Source organism: Beta vulgaris, chromosome 5 (genome assembly GCF_026745355.1).
Source record: "Beta vulgaris subsp. vulgaris cultivar EL10 chromosome 5, EL10.2, whole genome shotgun sequence".
In the NCBI taxonomy this organism is placed as follows: domain Eukaryota; kingdom Viridiplantae; phylum Streptophyta; class Magnoliopsida; order Caryophyllales; family Amaranthaceae; genus Beta; species Beta vulgaris.
In genome coordinates this window covers 53,547,391-53,564,191 of record NC_079206.1, presented here as the reverse complement: position 1 = coordinate 53,564,191, position 16,801 = coordinate 53,547,391, and the positions used below count along the sequence as shown (strand labels likewise).

General features: G+C 30.8%; 1 long non-coding RNA gene across 2 annotated transcripts in view; it reads left to right on the top strand.

The window, feature by feature from the left end:
• The window catches only part of LOC125497451 (uncharacterized), a 3,326-nt gene extending 1,365 nt beyond the window's left edge, over positions 1 to 1,961 (top strand). Inside the window, exons 1-2 of one of the 2 annotated variants that reach the window (XR_007274200.2) lie at positions 1 to 439; positions 1,422 to 1,961. The exon at positions 1 to 439 is cut by the window's left edge and continues 1,365 nt beyond it. This is a non-coding gene — a long non-coding RNA (uncharacterized LOC125497451). The remainder of the gene's footprint in view (positions 440 to 1,421) is intronic. The other variant, XR_007274199.2, reaches the window with a different exon arrangement.
• The last annotated feature ends 14,840 nt before the right edge of the window (positions 1,962 to 16,801 follow it).

Genomic DNA, 16,801 nt, shown 5'->3' with positions numbered 1-16,801 from the left:
CTCAACTTGTCTTGGTTTTCTTAATCCCAAATTATATGATTTTCTTACTAATTGTTCTAGAGTTTTTTTAGTTATTTACTTTTTGGTATGTATATAATTACGTTTTTTTAACTTGTGGGAATCATTTCTAATTTAGCACAGGGCCCCTAAATTATACGAGACGGGCCTGAGCATACCCCTCTGATGTATGGTTTTCCTCTTGCTCTACAAACATCAACATGATCAAAATCTAAAATCTTGTAATTGTAGATTTAGAATCTCTCGATTACTTGTTTTATCTTCTGTCGTTCCTTGTCATATTTTTTGTGAAGTTCTTAAAAATGTTCATTGAAGACCCACTTTCCACTCTTTTCTTGTGGGGAGTAGCTTACCTTCAGAGTTAGGCCTGTAAATTACTGCATCTGAAACTCCCTTGGTGGAGATGGAGATGTGCTGTTATGTAAGTATACAAGATTTCTTAAACATTTTGTGAATGTCTCTATTCAGGTTATTAGGAGTCTTAGTCAATGGTCTGCTGGAACTAACCAAATAGAACATAGTATCCAAACATTTAGATTGCTCCTGCATATAAAATACAGTAAGTAGGAAAATTTTTGGTGTTTCAGCTGAACTGTTGAGATTATACTGTTATCTTTATCCTAGTACAAAAGTGAAGATCCATATATTAGAACTTGTGTATTTGTTCTCAATCTAATTAACAGGATTTTGTGAATTTACCTGAACATAGTATTCCACAGACCTAAATTCATATAAACAATGATTGATCTCCATAACTTTTTGAGCTCTGTCATGAAAGATGTTTGATCAGCTACAAATTAGTATACTGCCACTATCCAGAATTAGCTATTACACGTTGATAGTTTAACCTAAACTAATAATATGACCACTAAATTATATTAGGATGAAGGTAGTATTAGTAATATATATATTTGCATACTCAAATATATCATGAACTATGAACTCTATCTCTTGTAATGGTCATCTTTATGATTTTGGAAGTCAAGTTAACTAACCTTGGCCTTTATTAACTTGAAACATGTTTCGACCCATGAGTAATAATGTAAAAATATCATTTTTGGAATAAGTCAGATTTATCATCTTATGAAGTGTATCTTGATAATGTTAGAAAAAAAAATGACTTAATCATGATGAGATTCGACTGTGATGCAATTACTTTATTCTAAATTCTAAGCCACTATTGAAGTATAAAGTGGTGGTGCCAAAACATGGTTAACGTTTTCTCTCGATGCAAAATATCACTTAGAAGTTCTACCAGCATGGTGGTGATTTACCTAAATTTTACCAGTGACACAAGCTGCTTACCCTTTTTTCCCATATGTTTAATATATGTTTTGCTATAATCTCAATTGGTGTGTTATGTTTCTCTATGCGGAGAACTTATTCTTGTCTTCTCTTACCAGGTTTCCAGGTACTATGAAAGCACATAATATCATTTGTTTTTCACATTATTATTCGATAACTTGGATGTACATCACCGATGGCTTGATGTACATCACCAATGGCTTGAAAGTACATCACTGATTGAAAGCATAACTACCAGAACACAGGAGCATTAATCATCGCGGAATTAGTTTTTACACGGATGCCTAATCTATGGGGTTTGTAAAATAATATAATGAGGGCTGGGAGTCATTGGAAAAGGGTCAACAGTTGTGGGATTGTTTAGGACTTCGGGAACTTTCTCTTCACCTAAATTTTGCTAAGCTTACTTGAACTTGTGTGAACTTATTGGAGCTTATTTTATTACTTATTGGAGCTTAGTTTATGACTTTGAATTTATTTGAACATATTTCTAGAGTCACTATAATGTACGTAAGGGCTACTATTGCTTTTATCTAACTTTGTAGGGGGTTATATTTGCAAGAAAAACCCTTGAGATTGGATCATTTTGTCCATCTCTAAGATGTGTTTATCATGAATATATTTAAAAGTTTTATCGATGAGAGATGATGAAAATTAGTTGTAGAAGGAGCATTAGAATCATAACTTTCCTGTAAAAAAGAATCATAACTTCCTCTATAAATGTAGCGTAAATTGCGAGACTCCACCCTTCTAATTGGGTGGATCATGTTTTTGCAAACAATTTTCCACAATGTGTCTTAGCTTTGAAGGATTTGGATATTAGTTAATGATATTGGTTACTGTTTCCCCTAATTTTTTTTTTTTTGCAATGTAGCCATGTGATCTTGAGAGATTTTCTCTTGCGCTTTTGTGCTACTGTTAAGATGTAATTGCCTTTGACACTTGACCTTTAGCATATAGCAACAAGAATAATCTCTAAACAAAAGAATTTGTGATTGTGTATAAGTTTCAAGGGGTGGGCATGATTCATGACTTCGTGATTATAATATATATTTTTAATGGTACTGCTGTAGTTTGAACCATTCAACCGTTTATCATAGTTCTATATCCTTCATATTATTATATTAGGGGATGTAAAAATTTTCTTTTACAAACCCCTTGTTGGCAATAGTATTCATTTTCGATGATCCGATCCGATCCGAAATTTTGAATCGGGGAAAATGTGATCCGAATCTGATCAGAAAAAATCGGATATACGAAAACTAAAAATTTGAACTTTTCAAAGGAAATGTACATAAAATAAGTTTTGGATCATCGGATATTTTCGGATATCCAATCTTGAAGACGGGTATTTTTGGATATTTCTGATCGGATATCCGAAAATCCCATGTTTCGTATTTTTTCGGATATTCGAAATGAACTTTTTCCCGATCGGTATCCGATTCGAAAATATTCGGATACAAGATCTGAAAAAATCCAAAATTCGATCGGATACATTTGAACAACCTTAGGTAATAGTATGACAACACTAGTCCTTCAAGTCATGTCTTTGAGAATCTTAAGTCGTTTGAAATGAAAAAGGATCATGATGTGCAACTTTTTCTTGGAGTCTGAATATCAAGAACACTCAACTATGTGTTCAAGAACATTTTTTTGAAATTTTAAGAGGTGTTGGTCTGCTATATATCAAATTAGGCTTGACTACAACTTTATATGTGAAAGTTAGTACTACTTTTATCGAGTTTTTGCATCAACACATCCAATAATCTTAGCTAAAGTCATGATTAAAATCATTGTACTATCTGCTATGGAAATCCACCTTTCATGGGAGTTGAATTATCTCAGCATAGAGTGACTTAATTCTTTTGAACCACACATGGCCTTTGTGAAAGATAGAAGCTGAAATCATAAACCACAACGTTGTTTATACATCTAAAGAGCATCAAGCATACATGTTTTGGCATCTAGTTTACACACGCTTAGTTAGAGACACTAAGTCATTACAATTCTAGAAGTACATCACCCGTGGTCAAAAAGTACATCAATGATTGCTTAAAAGTACATCACCCATGGTTTAAAAGTACATCAACGATTACAAATGTTTATTTCTAAAAGCATAAACCTAATAGTCTGCATCTTTTTCTTTTTTTTTTTACAAAAGATTTGGAAAACTTCTACCAAATACAAGTTCTTCCCATCACTCGCTCATTTCATCGCCTTAGCATTCTTCAAATATTTTGTTTGACCACATTGAGTTATCCTTAAAAATCTCACAGTAGTATTTGCTTTGGTTATGAAACTTTTTCGAAAATGACCCTAAAAACAAAAATAATATTTTCATTAGCAAATTTTTCAGAACAAATTATTTCAACTCATAACCACAATAGCCTTAAACACAAAATTCATATTAACTCATAACCAATATGCAACAAGTAAAATCGAAACAAACTGATGTGATCAACATCTATATCAATTACTTTTCTCCAAAATGATGCTCACTTGGGTATGATGTTGCAAATAGCTTAAAATAATCTACTAGTTGAGTTTCTTTTACGCCCCTCTTTCACAACACCTTTTTTCTCCTATGGCTGGTGTACATAGTATTTTGTGTTATAGAACCTTTTAGTTATATCTTATTGAAATAAATGTAATAAAGACTCACTACTCAATTCTAAGGCAAAACTCCTTCCTGCATTTACAAAAAAATTACTTATGTTTTTTGTTTCCTACTCAGGTATAATAAGTTAATCTGTAATAATACCAATACATCACATTTTTATCTAGCTAAAAGTTAAAGACATAAAGAGTGAAAGCCATATATCAATACATCACATGTGCAACAAATCTTTACCCCCCCCCCACACACCACACACACACACACACACACACACACACACACACACACACACACACACACACACACACACACACACACACACACACACACACACACACACACACACACACATATATATATATATATAATGAAACTTGCAATTTTAAATGTATCAATTAATAGGAAAATATTATACAAATAATATGGTAACTTTGTAAAGAATATTAATGATTCATTAAATAAAAGCACTATAATGAAACATTACTAAAAGACATATTTATTGAAGAATCAAAGTTTTACAACTTAAAATGGAAAAAAACTTCGGCTACTTAGAATACATTTCAATAGGATTTTCTAGATTTTTCGAATGTACAATTAATACGACCTATATGGGGGTCCTTATCAATACATGCTATATGATGTGTTTGAGATTTCATTCAGAAATATTAAAGCAATATATGAAAATGAAAGTGAATAATATTAATAATAATGAAATACTATTAATAATAATAAATTAATAAAAAAAAAAGATAATCAAATGAAAATAATGGTATGTGTATATCCAAGAGACTACACAATGCACTTTTGAGTCAATCTCAATGTAAATAATATTTTTTCCAAGAATGAAGATGTATCTTATTGTTGTACGGGATTACAAATAAGAACAAAGTACTCTCATCTCCTTAAACCTGTACAAATCATTATAATGTCACATTATAAACAACTTGAAAGATTTTATAAATATTTCTTAACCATCAATATCAACAAATATACACATACCTAGGAATAATGATTCATTATGGTAGACAGATTTGTCCGAAATAAAAACTCGATTTGTTTATCACGTAGCAGTATGCTTATAGTACCAGTTGTATCCCCAATTGTAACGACAAATGATAAGCTGGATGAATTCAACAACTTGAAACTTCCTAGATCAATATCAACTACCTTCCCAATAAGCCTAATTAGTTGATTCTACACACATTACATTAAAAATTTAAATAAGATAATGTCATCAATTGTAATGATTTATAATTTAATGATGTATTGAAATGTAACTATACAAAAGATAATATAAACAAAATTACTAAACTCACATTGTTGATTTTCATGAAATTTACTATAGTTGAACTTTTCGCATTAACTATCCTTAGAGTGCGTGTAATTGGTAGTTGGCACTGAGTTTTGAACTTAGCTTTCTCTCGAACATAACGGTCGGTCGTTCTTAAACCTGTCAACGTAGTTATTAAAGTTAAAACATATTCAAGCAAAATAAGCACAAATATAATAATGATGAATTATGAACTTCAAATTAAATAGGTTTGACATTACCAGTTTATCAAAATAATAGACGATTTTTTAGTCCGAGGTCGTATATAAATATTGGATTTCTTTGTACTTTGCAAGTAAGCACCTAAAATAACATAGGGAAAATTAAATAAAATTCCGAATAAGAATCATTATTCTTAAATTAACAATGAATAAAATAACAATATGAAAATACAATACCTCCATCAGTTCTTACGCATAATCCACATGCTAGAATACAAATTGGTTCATTTATAGATTCCTTTAATTTAATGCAATTAATTGGCTACTGAGCTTGATCTTCATAGCTATAAAAAATTTTTTTTAAAAAATAACACGGCATACAATTAATGTCAGTTCAAAATATATTCGTAATGTTAAAAAATGATTATTTCAATATGTATTATGTATATAATACCTTTCATCCATAATTATTAACTCTCTACTCCGAATTGAAAGATAATTCCACATACATCTAAAACAATATAAAATAATGTTTTAATTACATTAATTTAAGCAATAATTGAGAATATTGACTATTATTATGAATTGAACAAACATAAATGTATATACATTACCTAATAATTTATTGTTCTCGTGTTGTGAATTATCATAGATCGAGGCTAACTGCGATATATTGGTCTTAGATGAAGAACCATTCTGACTTGTAATGAAAAGCCTCAGAAATAAGTTTAAAAAAATCTATCTGAAAAAAAATTTTAGTTAACAAAATGATTCCAAGTTGAATGGCTTATGTTTGTACTCGATTTTTTGCATTTATAACAATTACGTAGGATGTGAATTGGAATCCCTAAGAAAACATATTACTTGATAGCTTTAGCATGATCCAAGGAATAAAATAATAGATCACATTATTAGATAAATGGAATTAAAATATTTTTAGAACTTTTTATTTGGAGCATATGATGAATATGTTATAAATCACATATCATTTTTAGAAGATAAATAATATGAAACATGAGTATATTCTTGAAGATTTTGTTAGTATCCTTTTCAAACTGAGATAACAATTTTATACGAAATTATGAATAAATGTATACAATGATAAAACAATCATTGGTTATTTATAAATTCGTGAAATACAAATTTAAAAATAAAGTTGTTGATTATGTAATAGTTTAAAATTTCATATCATAAAATGACTGAAATTATCATTCAATAAATAACAATATTTGTTAATAAATACTTCCTCCGTTCCATAATAAGTGAAACATAAGGATTGGGTACAAGATTTAATAAACATCACTTTCAAAAGCCAAAAAGTCATAAAATACCCTTTTCATTATCAAAAGGAGGAGAGAGAAAAGCAAACCACACAATTTGTGATGGGTATTCTTGTCATTTTATAACTTTCTTTTTTCCATTTAAGGTATGTTTCACTTATTTTGAAATGTTCTAAAATAGTAAGTGTTTCACTTATTATGGAACGGAGGAAGTAGTAAACTGTATATTGTAGTGAACAGTAATTGTAAAGTAGTATAAGAACAATAACTAAAAACTTCAAAACATATTTTAGATTGACGTTAAAAAGATACAATAAGGTAGTCTAAGAACAAATATAATACAATTAATAACAACAAACATAATCAAATAAAACATAAGACACAACTATAATAAAGATCAACTACAAATGATTAAAATTACTACATTAGAGATTTCAAACTCTTCATTAGTCATAGATTGTGAAACACCATCTTCAATCATCACTTTTCTCCAATTCATCACGATAATATTCAACAATATTCCTTGCTTCTTGAGAAGCAAATTCAATTTGGTTGCGAAAATAGATAATTTGACCAATGTAACTCATGGTTACCATTCCTTCATCTTCTTCTAATTTACGTAATTTGTAACATGCATTAGAAATTTTCTGATCAATTGTCAACCAAAACTCTAAAAATTCGAAAGTAGCCTCGTTAACTTCTACCATATGCTTAGCTATTTTAGGACCCATTAAGATTATGTGCTTAAATTTGAAAGATTTTAGAATAATAGATGAAGTGCTTATTTATAGAAGAGATTTAGGTAACACAAAGAGGAAACTTGCCTTATTTACAGAAGAGATGGACGATTTTTTTGGTTAGGGCAAATTTATTACATATTGGTGGAAGTAGATATAACATTTATAAGGATTGACCAAGTGTGGTCAAAATTGAAAATGACATTATTGCATGAAGTACACATTAGGTAGATTTTTTTAACACCTTTCAAAGCATTAAATAAGTTGGAAGACACATTACTTGGTAGGGAAATTTTAAACCACTTTTTTGGGATGTTGATATTTATTTTATTTTTAAAAAAATTGCCTTATTTGTATATACCATAGCCGAATTTATTTAGGGAAAATGTAGTAATTTTTGGTTCAAGTTGGTATGACATTTATAATGATTGACCAATTAGAGTCAAAGTTGAAAATGACCGACTAATATATAAGTGGTAGTACAACATAAATGGAAACATAAATTTTGTTTTTATTTCATTGACATTTAGATGAGCAACATTACGTAATTAAAGATAATACAATGTAAAAAACACCATTCAACTAATCACTTTCATTTGATAAATAATCCAACAAAATGCTTTTTGTAGTTGGTATTACGAGCTTGTCTTGGCAACCAACCGTTTAAGTCTCTTAGGGGACTCAAACGGGGGTAATTTGGTCATTTTCAGCCTTGGAAATTTCACGCACGTGTTGTTTGGTACCAATGCTAGGTTAGATTGGTACCATTGTCCGAAAATTTTGATATCAAAGTAAGGTTGCTTGGTACCAATCCTGGTAACAACGTGATACCAATACCAGGTTATAATGGTACCATTGTGTAACTTTTTGAGTGTTTGAGTCTTTTTTGGACTCAAACAGTTGGTCACCAAGTCTTTCTCTTGGTATTACACCTCCATCGTTCATGTTGATATCGACATACATAATGAGCTCGTTGAGGATTGCAATGAAGAAAATGTAGTACCATATATTCTAAGTCAATAAAAATCCTGGAATCTTTGATTGTAGAGAACACATACTCCGTCATATACCAATTATCCGAATAAAAATCTTCAGGATTCGCAACATTGTTGCGAACTTTATAGAATTTTATATGACCGGAATGAAACATTGTTAGTACCATACCTTCATGACAAAAAAAATTAGAATGTTCCACTTTTGGATGCCAAGACTTTAAATCTTTTGCTGAAGTAGGTGAGTCAAATGAACAATAGTCATTCCTCATACCAATACAAAATTAATGTATATGTTTTTTTAAGAATATAACTTTATAGGGTGTCTGGAGAAATAAAGCTATTAACCTTATTTATAGGGAAAACATAATACGGTTTTCATAAAGGGTTGAAAAAGAACAATGAAGTAAACCTAATGTAATTAATCAATAATTTTCGTATAAAATATATATTGAGTCAGAGCCTGTTCTCCCCAGCTTATTTTCAGTTCAGTCTAGCTCCAATCAGTTCAGTTCAGTTCAGTTCAGCTCAGCTGTAATAGCCCTATTTTTAAGAGCGATTATTTAAACATTAATTATAATTATTAAGTTAATTATGTTCCGAAAACTTTTATTTTATTTGAGTTGGAGTATGAATTATTTTGTCGTGTTGTAATATCTTTGTTATATTAATTCTATGTAGTTATTATTATTATTATTATTATTATTATTATTATTATTATTATTATTATTATTATTATTATTATTATTATTATTAATGTATATTATGGTTCTTAGTCAGATTTGTTGCGGATTATTTGTCTAAAATAGAAACCCAAACCCATATGTTTTCTTTGTCGGTTAAGGAAAGATTTCCAAAACCCATCACTTTACTTCATTACTTCTCTCGATGTTTCTAAAACATCAGAACCCAAAACCCATTTCAAAAACCAACATGAAACCCTCCCCTGTTGTTTTGCTCGACGAACCAAAATCCCAAACCCCAGCCATTTTCTCTCTCGCTCGTCCCCTGCTCTCTGCCTCGCCGGAGTTGCGCCTCTCCTCGCCGGCGTTCTTGAAGCTCAACCGTAGCCGCATCTGCTCCTCTGCTCGCGCGATGTTGCGGCTGTGATAGATTCCCTATTCACGATTTTTCTCTCTCGTGTTGTGTGGTTGTCGTTCCTCTTCGCTAATGCCTCGCGTCGCACCGCTAGCTCGCGCCGCCTCACCGCCCCTACTGCTGCTCGTCGGCTTGGCCACCGTGCACTGAAGCTTCTTCGCGTCGCTGCTCTTGTGAGCAGAGGTATATCAACCTCTTTATTTTCCTCTTTAAATTGATTTCCAGTTTTGTTTAGCCTAAGTTGCTGTTGTTATTGCTTTGGTGTTGATGTGTGGTGTCGATGTTGGTGTTGGTGTTATTGTTAGTGGTGAAGTTATTGTTGTTGTTGCGTTGTCATTTGTTGTTGTTATTGTTGTTGTCCAGTTCTTTTGTCTCCTTTGTTGTGGGCTGTTATGGTGCGATTTTGCACTACGGAACCGCCGTTGTTTCACGTTGTTGCTACTGTCATTTTATGGTGGTGGCTATTGTGATTCTTGAATTATTGTTGTAGCTATTATGTTATTGTTATGTTGCTGTAGTATTGTTGTTGTTGGGTTGCCGTTGTTTAGTTGTTGTTGGGATTGTTGGTGGTGATGAAGCGTTGTTGCAGTGGTTGATGTTTGGTTGTTGCTAGTTATGATTATGAATTAAGGAATATGGAATTAGGTTGTTAAAGGTTGATAATTTCTAGATTGGGAATTAGTTGTGATTATGATTTCTAGTTTAGATTAGTTTAAGTTTGATTATTGATTATCGCTATAATTGTGAGGTGATTCTTAGAGGATGATTTTGGAGTGAAGAATCATTCAGAATTATGAAGAAATTATGTTGGTGGAACTGGATTGCGTTCAGGTAACTTTTATGTTCAGTAAAATCATTTACTCATGCCCATGTGTGTGTGATTTCTGTGTTCTGTTTTCGTAAATAACTTCGTACTATGGCCATAGATATGAATGTGATGATGAAATGTTATTGATTGATTATGAATATGCAACTAATTTGCTGGCTTAGTTTATGAACTGAAAATAGAAAGTGGGCAAGGTATGGGTGGAGGGCGGTTACTCTTTTGACCTGGAACGGTCGGCTACGCTCCATAACGAACCTTGGGGGGTAGTATTGCTGAGCTCCATAACGAACCTTGGAGGCAGTGTTTGTCCTTTGTCCAAAGCATGTACATGCCACTGATTGTTTAAGAGATGAGCTATGCCAGCGTTGTAATGAAAAGGAAATGATTTGAGAAATAAAATGTTTATAAAGGGCTGGAGTAAAGGTTACGAGACACGAGTTTTCCACTCATTTTGGAATTTTGTTTGTTTTGTATTTTCTCCCTGAATTTGCAGGTTTGGTGTTGTGAGCTCGGAATTGAAAGTGGGGCGAGATATTGATGTTGTCGTAGATTGTAGATTGAGTTTGTATCTAGTTAGTTGATTAAAGAATAGTTATCAGTATTTCATTGTACATCATTTTGGGAATTTAGTTCAATTATTGGTATAATTAAGGATATTTTTCCGCTGCTATTTTATTAATTAAGATTCGGATTCTAGTTTATGGTTGTCAAGTATGTCTCGCTAGCAGCTCGAAAGAGCGGGCTATTACATCAGCTCAGTTCAGTTCAGTTCAGTTCAGCTTCATTCTTTTATAACCATTTTGTTAAATATTATTATGTTGGTATAATTTATTTTACTAATTACTCTTATTACACTTATTATTATTATTTATTTTTATATCATTACTATTAAGTATTATTATTATTATTATTATTATATATTATTTATTTTTATATCATTACTATTAAGTATTATTGTTATTATTATTATTATTATTATTATTATTATTATTGTTTTTTCTATATATTATTTTGTTTATTATAGCTTTACTCATTATTATTACTATTATTAGGAGGAACATGGTTTAGATCAAAGCACAAATAAACCCACGTTTTTTAGTCCATAAACCAATCAAATGATGTAATTTTCACGGTCCAGCTTTACTCATTATATTTATTACTAGATATTATTATATTATTAAATCTAATTATTAAAATAGTAATATTAATTTACTTCTTAGATATCATTGTTATTATATATCATCATCAAGTATTAATATATTAATACAAATAATATAAAATAATTATTATTAATTATCATTATTATCATTAACTATTATTATTATTATTATTTTATGACTATTAATATTATATATTTATAACTATCGTTTAAAAATATCCAAAATACTATTATAATTATTATTCATTATTATTACTTATCATTATAATTTTATTTAATATTCATATTGTTATTGTTTAAATATTATTTATATATTTATTACATTTAATCTAATTCAATTTAATTTAATTCAATTCAATTCAATTCAATTCAATTCAATTCAATTCAATTCAGTTCAGTTCAGTTCAGTTCAGCTCCAATCAGTTTAGTTTAGTTCAGTTCAGCTCCAATCAGTTCAGTTCAGTTGTTTTATGCCGAAGAGAACAGACCCTCAATGACCATTCTCATAACATTTTGATAGGTTTTACTTTTTTTTTAAAAAAAAGATTCATATATATTACTATGAAAATGTGCTATTATCACTACTTATATTATGTCAAGTTATTATATGCATATTATAAACGAAATAAACTACTTATATTATGTCATTCAAATATTATTTGACCATTATATCATAAAAAAAAAAACAATTTAACAATCCAATTTGTAAGATATACAATAAAATAAACAACAAAATATATACTATATACTAGTGGAAAAATGAAGAAGGGTTGCGCTGAAAATGGCCTGTAGGGCTGCGCTTTTTGACAGCAGCCCTTTCAATAGCAACCCTTCACTTTTCAAGTAGGGCTGCGCTAGTAAAGCGCAGCTCTTCAAGCTTAGAATGGTTGCACTTTTACCTAAAAAGCGCAGCCCTTTTGACCCAAAAAAAAGAATTTTTTTTTTTTTGTATTTTTTTACTCCTAAATATATCTACTCATATTGATATTGTTTAAACAACACAAATTGTAGTTCAATCTATGTCATATAAGCAAATACTGATTTGCATAATCCACAAAAAAAACATCGAAATGGTAGCAAGCATAGATTTGCATAATCCAAAAAAAAAAAAACATCAGAATTATAAACATTGAAATAAAACAGAAAAATACACCAAAGAAATGAATACAAACCAAAAAACAGAAATTAATATATAAAAAAAACTACATCAGAATTACAAAAAAAAAACATAGATCTACATCAGAATTACAAAAAAAAAAAACAGAAATTAATATATAATTAATTTCACAATATTAAAGAAAAAAATACATAGATGGAATCGCGAGCACAAAGGGAGACGAACGAATTTGTACACAAGAACGAACGAACGAATTTGTAGATCTATGTTTTGTAGACGAACATATAATTAATTTCACAATTACAAAAAAAAATACTTAAAGAAACGAACGAATTTGTACACAAGAACTCGCGACGGTGGTTGAGGGAGACGAACGACGAACTCGCGACGGTGGTTGAGGGAGACGAACGACGGTGGTTGAGCGAACGACGAACTCGCGAGCACAGATTGAATCTTAGGGTTTGCACAGATGTATATCGACGGTGGATGACTCAAAGACGAATGGAGTTGAATGAAAATGAATGAAGGGAACCGAAGTTCGACTTTGTGAAAGAGAGAAAATGAGGGAAATCGACTTTGTGAGAGAGAGAAAATGAATGAAGGGAGAGAGAGGCACGTTAGTTTGTGAGAGAGGAGAGAGAGAATGAGGGAGGGGGAGAGAGAATGAGGCAAGGCAGCGTGAGAATGAAACCCTAGCCCAATTCGCGCTTCTTTTCAAATTAAAAAAAAGCCCATAAAGGGCTGCGCTTGTCTAAAAAACGCAGCCCTTCTAAGAAGGGCTGCGTTTTTTAGACAAGCGCAACCCATCTTACTTTAAGAAGGGCTGCGCTTTTTTTAAAAGCGCAGCCCTACTAAGTGAAGGCCTGCGCTTTTCTTCAAAAGCGCAGCCCTTCTGTTATGTAGGGCTGCGCTTTTGAAGAAAAGCGCAGCCCTTCACTAGTAGGGTTGCGCTTATAGAAAAAGCGCAGCCCTTCTTTTTTTTCCCCTAGTGATATTTTACCATAACCAAAAAATACATATAACATGATAACTCATTGAACTTAATCGATTAGTACATTGAAAATAAGAAACTAACATTTTAAACAACTACGAATAATACAAACAAAGGTTATTATTTTTTGCTAGATAATTTAGTAGTACCTAACAAATAGATCTTGATACTTCACTTCTTAATAAGAGAATCCAAATACTCAACGGTACACTTTGCTTATTTGGTAGCAAGTTCAATATCATTACGAAATGAGATGATCATAGCGATGTAACCCATAGCTTCCTCACCTTCTTCTTCTTCTTCTTCTATTTTATTTAAACTTTGAAGACATGTAGTAAGTTTGTCATCAACCATGGAATATTGGTCCAAGAATTCGAGCATAACAATGTTAACTTCTTTCAAATCATTGATAGATTTCGGATCCATTAGAAGATGATACTTTGTATATCTTAAACTTCTAAAATATAAAATTTTAAATGAAATGAGGAGTTTTTTTTAGAATGAACAAAATTGTGTGTTTGGAGGTGATGGAATGAACATAGAAAGATCAAATAGATCTTTATATAGACCCAAATAAAATCGGTTGTGCTAGGTTAAATTTATTGCAATTTGGTAGGACAACACAATTAAGTATGTTAGGTACATTGTTAGGTATTGAATTTGGACCAAGCAATAATATAGTCAAAGGTAGATAAAGTATCAATACATGGAACTATAATTGCTTTGAAAGTGATGAATTCAATTGTTGGTGAACATGTTATTTCTCAAAATAAAATGGTAAATGGTAGAGACCATTAGTTTAATATCATTCCATAATTGGACATTATTCGAAGCTTGAATAGCATACAAAGAAAAACAATAAGGAAGAACATTAAAATTAGTCTTGTTCAAAACTACATTATTCGTTTCATTAATATTATTATCTAAAGCAAAATGATAAATCCTACGTGTCAAGCTCACATTCACCGAGCAATTCTAGAGCATGAGGAATGTAAAACTCTCATCTAGGGTGTCCGCGTAGGATTTGCCTACGTGGAATCCGAAAGTTATAATATTTCGGAAATTTAATTGTCTTAATTAGGGGTGATTTGAGTTAATTATTGATGATTGGCGTAAATTGTGGAATAAAAAGGCAAGGTTGGTTTTTAAAATCTCTAATTGTCCTCCACAAAATATTATACAATTCTATATTCCAAAGGAAAAATGGCCCACTAAAATTGATTATTCGAATTTTTTAGATGTGGAATCTATGGTTTTAACACTATTTCGTGAAGGGCATCTATATTTCCATGATGTGTCGAGTATGTTCACGTTTCATATCAATAGAAGCAATGAAGTTTGGACTTATGTCGAAGATGTCAATACAACAATAGATGGATATCGTCCATATTTTGATTTTTGGAATATGATGTTATATAATCTACAATGCCATCCTCCAAGAGCTTACAAAGGTGATGATGACTATTTTGAAGACATTGATTTAAGCAATACGGATTGTTGTCGTATTAGCAATAAAGTTTTGCTCGATTATATTTATAATGAAACGAATAATGTAGTTTTGTTTCATCAGACAACAATCTGTATTGTTTAAATCAATGTCTTCAAAATAGTCATCATCAACTTTGTAAGCTCTTGGAGGATGACATTATAGATCCTATAACATCATATTCCAAAAATAAAAATATGGACGATATCCATTTATTGTTGTATTGACATCTTCAATATAAGCCCAAACTTCATTGCTTCTATTGATATGAAACGTGAATATACTCGACACTTTGTGGAAATATAGATGCCCTCCACGAAATAGTGTTAAAACCATAGATTCCACATCTAAAAAATTCGAATTATTATCAATTTTAGTGGGCCATTTTTCCTTTGGAATATGGGATTGTATAATATATTGTGGAGGACAAGGAATTGCTTTTGTGCTGGATGACGAAGTTGGCATGACCGTGCAAATTGAAAACACGGAAATGAGTAGTGTTGATGAATGACAATTCTGTACTATTTATACTAAAAGAGAGCTTTGTAAAATGTAATTAATTTCGGCTTTTTTATAAAATTGAATAGTTGATTGGCCGAAATTAATGTTGATTGTCAATTAACATAAATCATCCTTGATTGATATTTTGATTTCATTACCATATATGAATTAGATAGGCAAAGTCGGATGTACATAAAATTGAAAAGAATAAATTTCGGACAATTAGTAACATAATTAGAGATTTTAAAAACGACCTTGCCTTTTTTATTCCACAATTTACGCCAATCATCAATAACTAACTCAAACCACCCCTAATTAAGGCAATTAAATTTCCGAAATATTATAATTTTCGGGTTCCACGTAGGCAAATCCTATGTGGACACCCTAGATGGGAGTTTTACATTCCCCATGCTCTATAATTGCTCGGTGATTGTGAGCTTGACACGTATGATTTATCATTTTGCTTTAGATAATAACTAGTTTTCCACCCGTGCAAAAATGCACGGGAAGTTTATTTTTTTGATTTAATTTTTTATATCAAATAAGAATGTGTATATATTATGTTATACATGGTAATAAAACACTACAGGTTTGCATGTAGCATTTATTGAAGAGGAAACACGAAAAAACCCTTTTATCTCAACGAAGTGAATGAACATCACAAATGAATTATTAAATGACAATAATAATAAGAGTATTTTAAAAACATTTTGAACCAGTCTTTGTACTATACATTTGTGGTAACATTTAATTTTCACGTTCTTTATCAGCTATTAATGTTTTTCAAACCCTTTTTGCTAATAACTCTTGATATGAAATATATATTTAAAATTATATAATACGTCCCTTGAAATCATGGTGTATCTATTTTTATATAAATATGTAATGAAATATATAAACATAAAAGTAGAGCAGGCAACCAGCAAGTTGGGCTGGCAATCAGTTCAAGTTTGGTTGGATTTGCTTTTGGGTTTACTACACATTTAATAAACAGGTTAAAATACTCAACCCTGACCCGACCTATTTGATAAGTGAATTACCCATTGAACCCATTTAATTATAATTAGTATTATACAAAATTAATTATTTTCTTAAAAGTATATTTGAGAGAGTTCACTGTTGAAACTTGAAAGTATGCATGTTTAATATTTCTTATAATAATTGTGACCAATCTTAGCAATAT